Below are 17,599 nucleotides of genomic sequence, written 5' to 3' on the forward strand. Positions count from 1 at the left end.
AACCTATATCATTTTTTACAAATTGTGATTCTCATATCACAATCTTTCTGAAACCTAAGTGACATGTTACATGCACTAACCAAGTCCTATCAAACAAGCTACAAAGTAGGTAGAAACATGAAGTAATACATATTATTTTGCCACTTGTGTCTTCATTGTAGGAACACATGCCTATTGCAAATAATGAGCCTTTATTTATGGGGCATACCATATTAATTTTGGTCCAAATCAAACCCATGTTTCCAAGGCCCTTGGGTCTTTCCTTGACAAAATCTGGATTGATCAAGAAAAAATAGGAACCTTTAATTGGTCCATCATTGAAGACCGCATAAATTGTCAATAACAACATTGGAAGGACTTAATATGTTTTCTTTCAAAGAGAATGACAAAAATAGAGCAAGTATTTGGCCAAATTTCGGTTATGACAATGTGGCACACTCTAAGTTGTATCTCTTATCCTTGTTTAACCCATATTGATGTGGAGGTGTTTGTTTCATTGTAAGTTGTATGTCACTTTCTTGTTAAATTTGATAGATATATAAAGGTGTGCTATATATCAATGAACTAACCATACTATAAAGACGAAGTATACCAACCTACTTTTCATGCATAGCTATGACATGCCATTTATATGGTGGTGTAATGCATCTCCACATGGTGTAATGCATCTCCACACTTCTAATGCATCACTTCTTTCACTTCTCGTTGTAGGGTAAATGTTACTATTCATATCCAAAATCCAAACTTTATTTCATGTGTATGTTTCACATCAAAGCTATGCAAGTCAATTTCAATGACTAGCCCATCTATGCACCTTGGCTCTCAATTCACTTAAATCATAGGTTTGTGGACACTATTACTATCTAATATTCAAAATTGATCCACTATTTAAAATGCTTGATTGATCGTGATTTTAGTGAAGTGCTTAGTCTTTATGTGCTGGTAATATGACATCTTTTAGTGGGTGGTGGGTGAGTATTGATATCTTTAAGATTTTTGGGTCATCTTCCTGTGCTTTTCACAAGATTTTCAATTGAAACCTTTTGCATCTTTTATAAACAAGATGCCTACAATCGTTGCCCTTTTGCATTACTGTAACATGTCTTATATTTTAACACAGAATCCAGTAGCAAGCCCTTCTAAGCAAGTTGACTCACCTTTGAACATAAAAAGGTTTTGTGAACTTTGCCAAATTTTCACTTTCATGCACATGCAAGATAGACCTACAACTCATTGGAACACCTCAAAATCTTCAATTTACTTTTCCAAATGGGTGAAATAAAGGTTATTGTGTACTTGATAGTGGATTGTATGAAGCATAGTGTTGTATTAAAGTTTTTTACCACAACCCTTCTAAGGACCCCTTGGGTTTTCTTACTTACTTTCAAAGTGATATTCCTCTTAGTGCATTGTTTGCTAGTAACTAATCCCCCAACCATCCCCCCCCCCCCCCCCCCCCCCCCCTCCAAACCCAAAAAAAAAAAGAAGAATGAGGGAAAGCACATGCATCTAGGTTGTGGTGGGCCATGCATCTAACATTAGGCTCATGGTATACTTTTGTCATTAGAGTTCATATCATTCATCTAGTTTTAGAACTCATCTCTTAAGACATTTTTGGTGCATAGTTGGGAGCTATGTTATTGAGGAATCAAAATACAAGTGCTCACAAAAGTGAGAATAGGATAAGAGTGGTTGAAACTAACCCATCATAAAAAAGTGATGTGTGTGTTGTATGAAGTGTGCGAGCTTTTGAGGTGTAATGAGAGTTTACATTTCTTAGGGCAAGAGCCACATGTTCAAGCTATCACTTCAACCATTACCAAGTTTTCAACTACAAATGTTATGTTTTCAAGGCTAAGAACCTAACATTCAAGCCCGTTTTCTATAGTCAATTGTTGAATGGTTGTCCTTTGTCTAGTTGTGGCTGTAGTATTGAGACTCGTTTGCTAGCAAGCATCTTTCATCAAAATTTCCATTTGTACTTGAACGTGTTGACCCAGCCTGATGGCATCCTTGGTTATGGCTTGTCTCAAGTAATAGTTAGGGCAATGTGGCATGCCTTCCTTTTTGCCAATATTCAAATTGTTCTATGGGATTTGGGAATCCAAAGTCAACACACATGACAACTTCCAACAGCACAACTTTTTCTAGAAAAGAAGCAATTGAATCATGCAATCATTCAAAGGAGCAGCCATAACTTATCTTGTACCCCTGGGCATTACTTCAAGGTGAAAATTTCCCCTAGCACATACCCATTGAAGAAACAAGTGATGTGATTTTTTAACATGTCCTTTAGTGTCTACTACCACAATATAGTGCACCAGTCAAAACTTTTTCTTTTACAAGATATCTTTTGCAATTTATTGTGAGGATGTTACAATTGTTTGGTTTATTCATCTTGCAAGCATGTTTTGTAAATCTCTCATGTTTTATGTTCCCAACTTTTGGCTGTAAAGTGTCCTCCCATGATATGTTTGCAAGCATGCTTCCATGCATGCAAGTGCAAGTATAATGGATTTATTTGCCATGTACTGGCTATATTGCACGCAAGCAAACACACACATGTGCATGCATGCACATGCACACACACGCGCGTGCATGCACGTGCACACACACATGCACATGCACACACACAAGACCATAAATTTCTCAAAAAGTGGATAGTAAATTCTTAAATACATGAACACCAATTTCTTAATCTTGTGTTAGGTAGGAATAAAATATGGGTCTTAACTTTAAGATTCCATTCCAACCATAAATGTTGGATGCATTGGTAAAATAGTTTCGAGGAGAATGCAAAGTGTATGATTGAGATCATGGTGTGCCATTGTGTTGGACTTTTTATGTTGTTTTATTAGAGAAACTTTACACATTCTTGAAAAAAATGTGCCATTGAAAGTCATTCTTTACACAACAGACTACTTTGAACTCTCTCTCTTTCAAAGCAATATATACAATTCATAAGTGACTACCTACTAGTCATATATAATCACTTATTTTCTTTCATGGATGTTCTTCATCAACCATAAATTCACTAGTAGAAGATCTTTGTACACAATTGGACAAACTTGATTCAATTCTATTGTGCATTTTTTATTGACTTGGCGTTCCTTTGACATTTAAAGTACTGGTAAGACCGGTCTTTAAATGATGAACAATCTTCTATAATATTGTGCAATCACTTTTACATGATCAAATGTAAACCAACTATTTAATTTTATGGACATTGTCAACCCATTAACAACATGCTTCTTGATGCACTTTTCTAAGTAGAATGATAAATGCAATAACTTAATTCTTATGCTACTCAACTTCATTCACATCCTTGATGAAAATTGCAACCAATCTAAATTCTTGTGTTTCTCAACTTCATCAATGTCCTTCATATTCTCTACATGCTTATTAATGATTGTGTGAGTTCAACTCATAAAGTGAATCCTTTGATAATATAGAACTTGGAAGGAGTTATTTTTGGCTAAACAACTTTCTTTTATAGTGAAAAATATTATTTACATAACATCTCAATATAATGCTCATTGGCTAGAAGTGCTCGATTCCCTCCAATCTTATGACAACCAACACAACACTAAAATATCATAATCCTATGGTTGCTTATGATTGTTCAAATCCACTTAAAAAGACTGTAAATGTTCTTTTATTATTGTATAGGATATGGAAAAGTCAAGTTTCACCACATAGTTAATTAGAAGCAAGTATTACTGTGGATAAATGAGTAGTCAAGAAAGATTTGGGATATCATTAAAGCCTTTTTTCCTTAGCAGTCTACAATTGCATAAACAATGTTTCACACACAAAGAAAGGGGTTAATCACTTTGACAGATGGTGAAATCTTTTTTTCATATGTGGACGCAAATATGTGTCTTTTAGTGTCGTAGCCAATATGTTTGGAAAGTCCTTTGGGAATATCCTTTATGGATGAGGTATTTCATTCATCCAAATTAATGTTTAATTCGCATAAAAAGTGCAATATTCCCTTATCTAGAACCTTGTAGTGGCTAATCATTCAAAGCAAAGGCACTAGAGAGCTTGACATAGGTAACCCATAACACACCATGAAAATTGGAACTCGTCTCTTACAAGATAGCAACTTTATAGTGAAGCATAATATATTGCTATGTACAAGTAGATTTTGAATTGAATCCACTCAACAAATAAATAAATACTTCAATTCACATCTTCATAATGCTAAACTATTTCTTATTGTTGACTTATACCTTAACAAGGTTAAAACAAAAGTGTTGTTTATCTTTTAAAACTTTCTCCTTCATATCATCTCCAATTACAACTATAATAAGATCAACAAAATCAAAAGGGTTTTTTATCTTTTGAAACTTTCTCCTTCAAGCAACACATCTATGTTGTATTAATTGTATTATAAATAATATGGCGTTTGCGGTATTATAGAAGGAGGAGAAATCAAGCTAAGCATACGTAACAACTTTACAATAATATCAAATAGACCATGGTAAAGATTTTGTATTTTTAAATCTAAAAAAGTATATCCAACTCACACTTCTTTCTCCACATGCATTCACTTAAAATAAAAGGAAACCACTTCCCCTTTCTATCACTTTATATGCCCCTTCATTAATGCATATCTACTCTCTCTCTCTCTCTCTCTCTCTCTCTCTCTCTCTCTCTCTCTCTCTCTCTCTCTCTCTCTCTCTCTCTCTCTCTCTCTCTCTCTCTCTCTCTCTCTCTCTCTCTCTCTCTCTCTCTCTCTCTCTCTCTAAAAGACATTTTGGTTTTCTCCATATGCCATCTTGCTTAACAAATAGATGGACTCTCACTTAAAGAAGGCAATAGGCACTCAGTGCCGATTTCCTCCTAGTGCTTTAATGTCAGGGTGAAAACAAACAAGAGGGGAGAGAGGTGAGAAACCCAAGAGCACACACATAAAAGCAATGGAGACTTTAGAACACAAAGAGATAGTTCTTTTGCTTTCTACTTCTTCTTCCACACAAGAACTAAGTCTACAACATGATAAAAGACTAATATTAAAGCACTACAACATATGTATACACGATCACTAAGCGAGAACCTGCTAAATAAGGAAAGAAGAGGTGGCACAATAAATGTGCCACAACCAAGGGTGAACTACATGGGTGTAGTCCAGCTATAGAATCATTGGCGTATCTACTTGTCGGTCACCTAATATGCCAGTGAGTAATATCCTCCCACATCACCAAAGCGCATAGTGGATGATAGCTCATGTAGAGCTCGACATTGCAACACTTCCCCTTGAGCTCAACATGAGCTCGTGAACTCCAAGCATAGTCCTAAAGCATTGAAGCTTCTTAGCTACCAAGGCCTTAGTGAAAATGTCATTCGCTTGATCCTCTGTGCTGACATAAACTAAATAAATATCACTTGCCAAAACTTGCTCAAATGTAATGGTAATGGACCTCTATGTGTTTGGTCCGTGCATGATATACTAAGTTCCTAGCCAATTGAATGCTACTAAGGTTATCATAGTAGATGATAACCTTCGTGTCCACCTCTATCTCCAATCATCAAGTAGCTTGTGTTACCAAGCTACCTCACATGCTACAATTGCAACACCTCTGTATTATGGCTTAATATTAGACTAGGCAACTCTCAGTTGTTTCTTGTTGCTCCAAGAAATAACAACACTCCCAAAGGAAAACATAAAACCACTGGTAGAGCTCATGTCTCGAATATTACTAGCCCAATCTACATTTGTGTAACCATGCGAATCCGATGGTACACATGCACCATATAATAAGGCATAATCTGATGTGAACTTAACATAGCGTAATGTGTGCCACACTTTGCTTTCATGGAAGCTACATAAATTGACTCTTCAAACCAATTGTGTAGTTTAGGTCTGGCCTAAGATAAGGTTGCCCACAATCTTCTATTACATAATGATATCCTCAATCAAGTCACCATCATGTGCACTAAGCTTTCCATTAATATCCAAAAGTATAGAAATAGGCTTGCAATCAACCATACCATATTTCTTCAACATATCCAATGTATACTATCTTTGTGACAACTATATACCCTTTGGAGTCTAGATTGTCTTTATGTTGAGAAAATAGTATAGCTCTCCCAAATCCTCCATCTCAAATTCAATCTTGATGAGACCCTTCACATGGTCAATGATATCTCACTATCACCCACAATGATCAAATCATCCACATAGATAGTAATAACCACAATACATGCATCACTCTCATAAACCTAGAGAGAGCGATTAGTCTGTGCTATGCAAAATCCAATGCCAATAATATATTCTGCAATCCTATCATGTCATGCCTTGGGTGCTTGCTTTAGCCCATATAAGGCCTTATGAAGCCTGTATACATAATCTGGATGACTCTCATCCACATTAACTAGGTGGTTGCTCCACATAAACTTTCAAGTTGTGCAACTCCCCTTGCAAGAAGGTATGTCTAACATCCATTTGATGCATGATCCACCCTTTTGATGCTTTAGAATCCTTTTGTGCCTTCTGCACTAGGTGTTTTAATAGACGGAATCCCAAACTCCTCATCTAAGATCTGCTCAAATCCATATGAATCAAAATTAACATGAGAGAAATCTGATGATACATCTATCATAATAGGTGAGTCCCCAACTTTCTCTTTACATTTTCTTAACATCTATGATGCACTTGGTGAAGTAACATGTGACCTCAATCTATCACTCCAAGGTATATCAATAGAACCATGACTAGGAGACTCTTGTACTCAACTCAATGTCTGTGATTGTCGACTTATTTTCTGTACAACCATACTCTCATGCTCATTATCCCCGAGTGCATTTTGCACATTACTATACTAGCTACTCATTTAATCAAAACAACATCCCTGCCAACTCTTAGCTCACGTGTAATAGGGTTATAATATCTATATCCCTTCAGCTCAAGAGAATACCCAATAAACATATATTTTTCCTGCTTTGGAATCCAATTTGTTGTGCAACTCATCAAGAATATATACATAAGAAATACATGTAAATAATTTTAGATAGGATAGCTTTGGCTTTGTACCTATAAACTGGTCTTCGGGTGTCATATCATGTATAGCAGCAGTGGGTATCTTGTTCGTAATGTATATAGTAGTAGCAATTGCTTTAACCCAATAGTAATGAGGCAAGTTTCTTTTTGACATCAATGCACAAGCCACCTCTACAATATGCTTGTTTTTCCACTTAGCAACTCCATTTTTCTACGAAGTATATCTACATGTATATTGCCTCTAGATACCATTTTTTTGTGAAAAATCAAAAAACTTGGAGGAGAGATATTCTCCCCCTCCATTTGATCTTAGGCTTTAATTTGCAACCATGTCTCCTTCTCAACCAAAGCCTTAAAGGTTTTAAAGTGAGTGAACACTTTTCTCACACATGAAGTAAACCCATACTTTGTAAGTATGATCATCAATGAAGGAAACATAATACTTGTAACCACTCAAAGTTGCAGTTTTTGTAAGACCCCACACATTAGGATGTATCAATTCAAGTGGCTTCTTATATACAAGCTTTTCATATGGAAACGCATGCCTTGCTTACTTTTTGCATTGACATGTTGTATATACTTTATGTATCCCATCAAATCTAAACTTGGGCAAACCATCCACAATCTATTTTGATTAAATGTCTTTCAGTTGCCGCACATTCACATGACCAATTCTCTTATGCCAAATTTCAATATCAGCCACAACACCTTAATCTTGTACACATATGAGAGCATTTATTTCAGGTAGACTTACATCAAGAATAAACAATATGCCAACATGTTTCCCTTTTATAATCAACTTGCAATCATTTTTGAGATCTTCTACATAACAACTATCAGATGTGAACTGAACTTGCAATTCATGTTCTACTATCTGATCAATAGAAATCAAGTTTTTTGTAATATTTGGTACATGTAGCACATATGCCAAGTACTTAGTTTTACCATCCTGCATACTTAAAGAAATCCAAGATGAGTAATGAGGTGAGCTATATCATCCCTTGTCTCCACATAGCCTAGAGACTCTGGATTGTGCATCTCTCTAACCCACTCTCCACGAGAATTCATGTGGTTAGAGGCACCTGAGTCTACATACTATACATCATTCTTTGATGAGCCATCAAAAACCATAGTATTCATAAAGTGCTGCATAAAAAACAATTGTTCGCTTGTGTCATCATTGTTTCTATTGTTGGATGTATAATTGCATTGCTGCTTTTTTCATTTCTAACTTTAGAATTCTTTTTGAAGCAATTTTTAGAAATGTGGCCTTTCTGACCACAATGCCGACACTGTCTACTATCATGTGAATTGTATTGCGTAGAATCTATAACTTGCCTTATTTGACTCCCCCTTCCTCAAGGCTATCCTCCTCTATTTGGCTATGCATCATAACCTTGACCATGGCCACCTGGTTGGCCTTTGCCCCATGACCTCTAACTCTTCTAGTAGATTAGAACACCTCTTCAGAATTGTTTTTGCTTCTACCCCATGACCTCTACCTCTTCTAGTAGATTAGAATACCTCTTCAGAATTGTTTTTGCTTCTGCCCCATGACCTCTACCTCTTCTAGTAGATTAGAACACCTCTTCAGACTTGTTTTTGCTTCGAGAAGAAGAGGAATCCAATCCAAGGTTCTTCTCCTCATGTATTAGTTTAGAAATCAAGTTTGCAAAATTAGGGATATCATCCCTCGCAATCATAGATGACCTAAAGCTCTTATATTCATCTCAAAGTCCATCTAAGCATATGCACACAATATCATCATCATCAACTACTACATTGATAGATCCAAGAGCTTTCATAATACTCTTGATCTTCAAGACATAATCATTAATGGACATGTTTCCTCTTTTCACTTGGTTTTGAGCTACAAATTTTTGGCCTTTAATCTGTAAGCAAGTTGATACCAAGTGCACCACAATTGAACATGCAGCCTTTTTCACTCATTGCATAACAATAACCAAAATATGCAAATTGTATGTAGATGCCTTTTATGTTTGCAACCCAACAAACGCTTGAAACCTTATTGATTCAAAATTTGTAACATGCGCACCTATAAATAGGACATAGCCAAAACTATAGTATACCCAAAGTTAGTTGTCAAGACTACTTTCACATCCAGAAGAAAGGTCGAAATGACCTCAAATACTAAAAATCACGACAAGATAGTGCTAAAAGGCTTTTCTACAATGTATATACTATTCTTCTTACTCAACAAGTTTCACTGCAATCGGAGATTGTAGCCATGCCAACCTTAGGAGCCTCTTGTGGCTATAACCTAAGGCAAATCGAGCAAGGTGGAAGAGCTTCTTACCCATTGCCTGTTTGCTTACTTTCATACTCCAACGCCTTCACCTCAACCTTCAATACCTAAACGTAGGGGGTTGGGATGTTTGAATGGTGCGATTTGCGTGCTGATTTTCTAATGCACACCATGATATAGAGTTCATTGTATCTTAATTAAGAGGATAGTAGCACTGGTGTTGTCTCAGTGCTATCCTTACATCGCCGCAACGAGGTAGTGAATGAGTATTGGAAAGCCTGGTTGTGCCCAACACGTTTATGATTGAAAATTATATTTGAGCACTTTAGGATCATCCACCTTTGCATATGCATGTCAACCATGGTATCAGAATACAAAGGACTGGATGCATACCACCTGTTTTCAATTATGATGACTCACACTTGAGTGTGGAAAGGCAACCTAAGCCATAGGATAGACGCTCGTTTCTTGGGAGATTATTTGGTAAGGACGCATGGTATCTCCTGGAATACGTTTAAAATGAAAGAGTGGATTTTTTTCGTTTGTGTGTAGCTGTGGGATAGCTTTGATACCATGAAAATAAACAAGAGGGGAGAGAGGTAAGGAATCCAAGAGCATACACACAAAAGAAATGGAGATTTTAAAACATAGAGGTATAGGTCTAAAAAATCTTATTCTTCTTCTTCCTTCTTCTTCCACACAAAAGAACTAAGTCTACAATATGATAAAAGACTAATATCAAAGTACTACAACATATGTACACGCAGTCACTAAGTATAAACCCACTAAGGAAAGAAGAGGTGGTACAATAAATGTGCCATAAGCAAAGGTAGACTACATGGGTGTAGTCTAATTGTAGAATCATTGGCATATCCTCATGCCGGTCACCTAACATGCCATTGAGTAATATCTTGCCACATCACTAATGCGCATAGTGAATGCCAACTCATGTAGAGCTCAACATCTCAACACAGCGCTTGCATTACATGCTAACTCATGTAGACCTCAACATCTCAACATAGGGCCGGCATTACATGCCTAAGTCTGGTGCTTCACAAAAAACTTTGAAACACCACTGCTACCATTAGTTAACCCAAAATTGGTGCTTGGATAATCTAAATAAAGTACAGGCATGTTATACCTAGGCCAAAACAATAGGCTTCTCTCAAGCGTCTCTCTCTATGAACACACTTACATGTAATGTATATGTATTATATAAACACATGGGCACACATTTATGTGCATATATACGCATATTACATATACATGCATAATTACATAGACTATACCTACTAATCCATGAACTAAAGACTTACCCATACTCAATATATTGATTAGATGTTTAAGATTTCCAAAATTCCACAGCCACGAGAGAGAGAGAGAGAGAGAGAGAGAGAGAGAGAGAGAGAGAGAGAGAGAGAGAGAGAGAGAGAGAGAGAGAGAGAGAGAGAGAGAGAGAGAGAGAGAGAGAGAGAGAGAGAGAGAGAGAACTTTGAAGTTCTTGTAGTATTGCAAACTACTTCATATCTACCATGATACACCCACTTTCACACAAATTTGGTAAAGCAACACACATACACCATTAACCACATTAAGTCATGAAGGCTAATAGGATTCTCAAAAGTACTTCACATTTGTCATGCTAAATATACTTTCACACAATGTTGGAGTGCACACAAACTATTACCCATTTTGTGTTGTCATAAAGACACATAGAATAATCCTATTGCAAGTAATTCTTCTCCATACACTATTATCATGTCTTAACATAACTTATCTTTTGAACAAAAATTATTGGGTGGAAGTGACAACACATTCGGTTATGAAAAGATCGGATGCATATCCACACAAAGAGACTCCCATTTACTGCTACTTATGCAACATAACCAGTGAGCACTCCTTGATTATGGCTTCAATTAGGTCTTGTAATTTGTTATAATCAAATGATTATTCATTAAACTAGGTTTTTTTATAATTTTAGTGCAAGACCTACACCAAATGTAGGCCATAAATAGTTATAATAGTTGTCTTTCTTGCAAGTGCTCATGTCTTCTAAGAACTCTTGAAATAAACTATGCAATAGTACCCTAAAATGTTATCGTGCCAAGGAGAAAAAGCAACTCCATGTACATGTTATAGAGATGGCCAACACACAATGAGAGATGACAGTTCAAGTTGTCTTGTAAGGAATAGTCTCATAGAAAGAAGATAAGAAGGTAATGATTAAAGGCACTAGATCATCTAGGAGAACAAAGTTATTTTTGCAAAGGAGCTCATAACCACGTCCTTTTTTCATGCCATGCAAATAAAATGATATACAATAATGTATACATTGATTACTAATAATAACATATATTTAATAATAATATATACTTAATAATATGCATATACGTTAATAATATTTATATATGTATGTATATATGTTTTGTACATAATGTGTGTGTGTGTATTACACACACACACACACACACACACACACACACACACACACACACACACACATAAAACCAAATATATATATATAATATTCATATGCATTAAATATAAACATGTAAATATTAATAATATTCATATATATGTTAGATATTAAAATGTATTTATAAAAATATATAATAATATATGCTTCCATTCAGTATTTTGTTTTCCATCTGCAATATTCTGAATCAAATATGATAAGCTCTCATCGCATAGAGGCAACATGAAAAGCATGCAAGCCTAGAGAACGAGAGCAAGAGGGTGCCTAGGATTGACATATAGCCTTGAGAGAGTATTTTTGAGTCAATTTTTGAAGCGAAAAAGAGTCTGAGAGGCCGTAAAAGACCAAATTTTCATGGAAAATGAAACAATTGTAGCTTGATGAGCTGGAGTTTTCCTAGATGGAGTTTGATGCCAAGTACCCAATGCAAGTCTTGGTTCGTTGATCAGAGTTTGTTTGATTCCCTATTTAATCCCCGCAAGGTTTTGTGCTATAAAGAAACTACATGATTCGAGAGTCAAAAGTGTGTGGTGGGTGCCAATTTTATAGATTTCAACGTCACAAAGCTAGTTGTCTAGACGAATCTCAATTCCAAGTGCATTTGCCCTCTCAAAAGCGAAAAATCCACTTGGCAGGAAGTGTGAACATGCAAAATTGATCTAGTTTTATCGAAACTTGAGTTTAAGTTTGTTGGGAATGAAGGGTCATGAAAAAAAAACTTTTTTTTGGGGGGTGGGGGGGGGGGGTGTAGTGTTTTTTGGCACCCTCTCCAATCATTAAAAAATGATTTTCTAAGTGTGCAACCATATGGGGAACGCTGTTGGTTGTGATTTCTACTATTTTTTCGCTCTTCATCGCTGCTGAAATCACCGAATTTGATGCATTAAACAAAGAGATATGTTTTTAGTATTTCTCTCTCCTCCCTCCTCTCTCCTCTTGTGGACAATTCTTATGGATCAATGTAAAAGAGAGGGGAATGGCCTGAGATGGACCTTTTTTGTCAAATGTGATGAAGCGGGAGTGGAAAGACACATGTTGCAATGTCAAAAAACACGCATCATAATGAGTGGTTTAATGAGAAAATGGTAGATTTATCGTTTATGATTATTTCTTGTTTGAAATGGTTAGTAATGCTTGGATTTGATTGGAAATTCTCTGTTTGATCAGTCATGTTGAAGAAATCATAAAAAATCAGTCATATAGTAATTGTATGCAAAACCTGAGACTAGGCGGTTTTAAGAAAAATATGCGATTTTTGGGTTTTTGATGTGTATTTGCCGTTCCCATGGAATGAAAGATGTTTAAAAAATCATTTTCTATGAGAGTAATAAGTTTATATCTAAAAATCAATATTTTTTTATTTTTCTATAAATAAATAGAGAAAATTAAAGAAAAAGAAAAAAATTAGGTTAATGTCATAAAAATAAGGAAAAATAAGATTAATGTGTGTGATCATATAATGGAACTAAAGCATAAGGTTTAGCCTAAATTCAGCCCCTTTTCTTTGTTAGAGTGTATTTTTACTACTTCCAATAAAGAAAAATACATTAAAAACCATGCCTACACCTATCAACGCATGCAAAATCTTAAACGATAGAGGGTAGGGGGTTGTTGAGTGGTTGAAGTACATTATATGCTGATGTTTGATGTTGCATATCATATGGAATTCACTATTGTTTGTCAATGAGCTTAAGTTTTCCTAGATGGAGCTCGATGCCAAGTACCCAATGAAAGTCTCGGTTCATTGATTGGAGTTCGTTTGACCCCCCATTTAATTCCGACAAGGTTTCGCATTACGAAGCAGCTACATGATCTAGGAGCCGAAAAGTGTGTGGCGGGTGCCAATGTATAGATTTCGGCATCACAAAGCTAGTTGTTTGGACGGATCTCAATTTTGAGTACGTTTGCCCCTCAAAAGCAAAAAATCCACTTGGTAGGAAATGTGAACATGCAAAAGTGATCTAGTTTTATCGAAACTTGAGCTTAAGCTTGTTGGGAATGAAGGGGCATGAAAAAAAAAAGGGGGGGGGGGGGAGGGGGGAGACGAGTTTTTTTGCCTCCCTCTCCAATCATTAAAAAACGATAAACTTACAACCTCATGGGGAACGCTGTTGGCTGTGATCTCCACCATTTTTCCACTCTTCATCACTACTAAAATCATCAATTTGATGCATTAAACAAAGAGAATTTTTTATAGTCTTTCTCTCTCCTCTCTCCTCTCTCCTCTCTTCTCTTGTGGACAGCTCATATGAATCAATGTAAAAGAGAGGGGGGATGGGCTGAGATTGACGTTTTTTGTCAAATGCAATGAAGCGAGAGTGGAGAGACACATGAATTGCAGTTGGATGGATTGTTAATGGACGCGGAAGAGCGTCAGCGGGTCTCCAACTTCAAAAAATGCGCATCATAATGAGCGATTTTATGAGAAAAATGTAGATTTTATCGTTTTTGATTATTTCTTGTTTGAAATGGTTAGTAATGCTTGGATTTGATTGAAAATTCTCTGTTTGATCAGCCACGTTAAAGGAATCATAAAAATCAGTCATATAATAATTGTATGCAAAATACACAAAACTTGAGACTAGGCAGTTTTAGAGAAAATATGCAATTTTTGGGTTTTTGATGTGCATTTGCCGTTCCCATGGAATGGAATGTGCTAAAAAAATCATTTTTTATGAAAGTAATAAGTCTATATTTGGAATTAGTAAATTTCTATAATTTTCTATAAATAAATACAAAAAATTAAAGAAAAATAAAAAAAATTAAGTTCTTCACATTATAAAAATAAGGAAAAATAAGATTAATGTGTAATCATATAATGGAGCTAAAAAATGTGATTTAGCCTCAGTTCAGTTCCATTTCTTTGTTATAGTGTGTTTTTACCACTTTCAATAAAGAAAAATACATAAAAAGCCATGTCTACACCTATCAATGCATGCAAAATCTTAAACGATAGAGGGTAGGGGGTTGTTGAGTAGTTGAAGTACATTAAATGCTGATGTTTGATGTTGCATACCATATAGAGCTCGTGCTTGTTTGAAATTAAAGGGACTAGTAGCACGAGGAAACTCGATGCTAGCCCTAAAGCAACGAAGCATTTGCATCGTAGAAAAGGAAATCACGAAAAGAAATTTCTTTGCACTTTTACGTGCTGATTTTCAAAGAATATTTATTTGAGCCCGATGGTCATATTCACCCTTGCATTGATGCACCTCATGGTATTGTATCGTGGATGCATAGCATCTGTTTGTATGAGTGATGACCCGATATTGAGAGTGTGAGGTATCCCAAGCCGTAGTAGGGCTAGATATTTGGTTCCTTGGGAGTTATTTGGTGAGGTTTATATATCATCTCATGAATCATTTTATTAAAAGAGTGGACCTTGTTTCAAAAGTGTTTTATGTTCACGACGCATCTTAGGGCCAATCCCTGAGGTGTAGGAGAGCTGTAGTGGAGCCGCGGTGTGATAAACTGAGGGTGCTCCCTATCTATGTGTTACATGGTGTAAAACATCAACATGTTTAGGGATCCTTTTGAGGAGTGGGAAAATAATCATTTGTTGGACTACAAAAGTAGACAAATGCAAAGTCTTAAACGCTCTTGGCCGCCGCAAGGCCGTGTGGGGTGGTTTTAGGTGAGTAGTGAGGCCTGGCTAGTGCCTTAGAGCAAGTGTTGGGCCCGTTTTAGGTCTTGATAGGTCCCCTCCTGAAAGCTTCCGTTAATGATTATAATATATTATCCATTTTCTTCATTTTCAAGGACTTGACTAGTTTCATGACATTCTTAGAGCTAATGGAAGGAATGGCAAATTGGGCTACTCCTAATATTTTATGATGTATAAACTAGTGTAAGTATGTGAAGTTGTGCTCAAGGCACAACACTTCAAGAAAAGCGCTAGTGATAGACTAGCATGTGTGCACATTAGTTCAAGAGATGAGGATGATACAAGGGAAATGAAAAGCTTAGTTGATGAAATTCATACATTGGAGTATGTAAATTAGGAGCTTCAACTTCAAAATCGACTCCTTTATTAGACATACCACTTGTTGGAAAGGGAGTACAAATGAGAAAAGTTAGATATCAATCAATTTGGTAGAAAGAGATTCCCTCTACACATTTAGTCTCATGGGGTACATAGAAAAAGACAGAAGCAACTTAATCCCATTGACAGATTGACATAAGAAGATGGAGCTTTGAAGGAAAGTGTTTATATATACATGTGTGCAACAAGTGTTAAAAAACATGGATCTAGAGCATGGCAGGAGCTATGGACGATGAAAGGTGAAAAGAAGATTCATGTTGACATATGCAAAGATAGACCAATTGTTGCACAAGTGAATTAGGTTGATAGATTAGCTTGGACTCATAAAGACAATCTTGTGTAATGAATTGACACTGACAAGACACTAAGTGAAAGTACAAAGCATCATGATATTGTATTCATTCCATAGTCAAATGCAATGCTTTATAGAAGTTGAGTTGTTCCATTCTCCTCATTGTGCATATGGGATTCAGGACATCTCTTCTTGGAGCATACATCATTTGTTATTTCTCAACACCCCCCCTCAAATGATGAGTCCCTACACTAGCTCATAGGTAGCCTAGTCAAGTTAAAGCTTGAGACTTTACATCTTTGGCAAGGGTTTTTACAAAGAAAATCCACTAAGGGAAACATAGAGATCCACTATGCGAATAAATTCCTTAGAACAATCTGATGAAAGTTGTTGATGGTAGCGGAAGCATCTTCTTCTTCTTCTTCATTCATGAATTGGTTCTGGTGGTGATCATTTTGCATCTATTGTGCTCTTTCCTTGTGGAAACATTCACTTGCTATATGACCAACCACAATAATGACGTGTCATCTGACTTTTGTTGTCAATGTTGAATCCTTAACCTCTTCCTTTGGGTCCAACATCTCCTTTGGTGTCTAAGAGATTTTCCCTAGATGTAATACCATCTTTTGCATTCTTGTTCTTTTGTTTGTTCTCTTCATCAAGAAGAGAGTGCTCAATATCTTTAAGTGAGAGACTTGGAACATTACTTGAGGTGGACACAAGATTCTCATATGGATCTTTATTTACACTAGCAAGCAGTACGACTATTGCTTCATCTTCATCAATATTCTTCTTAAGAGTTGTAAGCTGGGGTTTTAGGCTCTTGAACTTGTTAATGTGTATGGTCATGGAAGCACTGCCTTTTATATCTAGTTTATAAAATTGCACGAGTAATTTTACCTTTGAATTCTTTGCTTGGATACCAAACATCCTGTCAAGCTCCTCCCAAGCGGTTCTAGCATCTCTAATGCCAAAGATATGATGTAGCACATCATCACTTGGTCCCCAAGCAATGATGCCTAGTGCCTTATTATTCATCTTCTTCCATTCTTTGGTTTTTGATGAAGTAACTGCAAGGATCCCGCTTTCTGAATCTTCTTCCTTGTCATCTGCATCACCTTCATCATTTTCCAAGAGATCTCAGAGGTCTTTAAGACTTAAAAAGAGCATGGCAGGAGCTATGGAGGATGAACGACGAAGAGAAGGTTCATGTTAACATAGGCAAAGATAGACCAACTGTTGCACAAGTGAATTAGGTTTCACGATAGATTAGCTTGGACTCATAAAGACAATCTTATTTAATGAACTAACACTGACAAGACACTAAGTGAAAGTACAAAGCATCATGATATTGTATTCATTCCATAGTCAAATACAATGCCTTATAGAAGTTGAGTTGTTCCATTCTCCTCACTGTGCACATGGGATTCAGGATATCTTTTCATGGAGCATACATCATTTTTTATTTCTCAACACAAGGGATGCAATAGATGGTATAGTTAATGGAGCTATTCTTT

This window comes from Lygodium microphyllum, chromosome 20 (genome assembly GCF_053477565.2).
Source record: "Lygodium microphyllum isolate KBCC chromosome 20, Lygodium_microphyllum_v1.1.10, whole genome shotgun sequence".
Lineage (NCBI taxonomy): Eukaryota > Viridiplantae > Streptophyta > Polypodiopsida > Schizaeales > Lygodiaceae > Lygodium > Lygodium microphyllum.